The sequence below is a fragment of the Otolemur garnettii genome, unplaced genomic scaffold (genome assembly GCF_000181295.1).
Source record: "Otolemur garnettii isolate 467f Iridium unplaced genomic scaffold, OtoGar3 scaffold00002, whole genome shotgun sequence".
Taxonomy (NCBI): Eukaryota; Metazoa; Chordata; class Mammalia; order Primates; family Galagidae; genus Otolemur; species Otolemur garnettii.
The window spans coordinates 45,347,758-45,349,403 of NW_003852397.1; positions in this window are offsets into that span (position 1 = coordinate 45,347,758).

Sequence of the window (1,646 nt, forward strand, 5' to 3'; positions counted from 1 at the left end):
AACATGGAAAAGGAGTGAGACTTAAGAAAACTAAAGGAACAGAGAAGGTTAAGGGGTCAGTTGGTGTGGGAGCCTGAAAATGTCTTCTCCAATTGGAAGTGATTAAGGACCACAAATACCTCACGTATTACTCCTCTTGGTTCTAAAGTGAATAAAATTTACACATTTATACAAATAAGTATTCCTTACTGGTTTTCCAGTTTTAGAATTACTCTATGTGGACAAAGCACAGCAGACTAACAGTCTAAAGGCAAGATGTATACGCTTTAGAAGGCAGTGATTGTAATTGGGGATATAATGGTTTGCTATAAATAATTATAACTGCTCTGGTCCTCTGAGTAAAATCTTGCAGAATTGACTGCAAGTCCACTTTAGAAATAGGGCAAAGGGGAAGGTGGGGACAGTATGTTTGGCATTTCATTGTACCTGACTGAGACAGCCTCTTCAGACTGGGGGCTGGGTGTGGTAGGTCTAAGAAGTTCAGACCGACGATTGTGTTCCTGGCTGGGACCAAGGTTTGTTCTCTAGGAAAGCATTCAGACCATTAGATCATCCTCTTTCGTTGGAACCTTTTGTTACCCAAAATTGAATATGTAGTTTTATTGTTGAGGTGGTTTAGGTTAGAAGGCTACAAATGTATTCACTTTTCTGGGTAGAAGGATTGTTTGTGGTAAAACGGTGCCTTTCTAATGGACTGGTGATTGTGTCTTAAATATTTAAAAAAGATAAAAGGAGGGAGAGAGCTGAAATGTTCCACTTTCCTTTTTCTCATTTGAAATTGGTGTGAAAGGGCTTACCCTCTCTTCAGAGAAATAAGAATCTAACTCTCAAAGTGCATCAACACAGAACAGAGAAACAAAACATGCTAATTGGTGATTAAAGGAGAGAAGTTCAATATTTTTTGACTGGATGGCAAAAGCTTATATTCTCAAGAATAAACATTTCTAATGAGATCCAAAGACCACAGGGCAAAAAGAAAATGGGATAGTAAAGGCTTTTTAATAATCTGAAATAGCTAGGGAGAAATAAAGACAGTTTTAAGGCTTTAGAGAAAGTTATTTTCTGTGGTGTAGGAAAAAGCAACCTGAATGTTTAGATTGATTTTTTATTTTTCAACCAGTTAAGTTGGTATGATTTCTCTAAATCATTCTTTCCCTTCTCAACAGCTAACACAGCGGCACAGTGTGGTTTCTCTGACTTTGGATATCATAAGGTAAAGGAGATGTGAAAACTTGAAGATACGGACTGGACTTTATTACAGGCAAGGGTTGGGTAAAGGAGACATTTTTAAGGGAGCCATTGGAGAAGAAGCCAGAGCTGTGCTATTAAGTAGAGAGTCGGTGTCCCGTGTTTGCTAAATGTTGTCAAGGGACAAGTTTATGAAGCCTGCACACATGCTGGACGCGTTATGGATTAAAGTGTAGAAAGAGAATATTTGGAAATTAATATATTTTTTAAAAAAATGAATGATCCAAGAAACTTAGACATGAGTTCGTTCATTAAAAAGAAAAAAATATGTTTGGTAAAAAAACGTGGGAAGAAAAATGGGAAAACAGCAAAAGCCTTGTGTGCCCTCAGCTCTATGTGTTAACACTGCTGGGATAATGATGGGGAATGTGCTCATAAGAGAAAACATTCTGTAGATT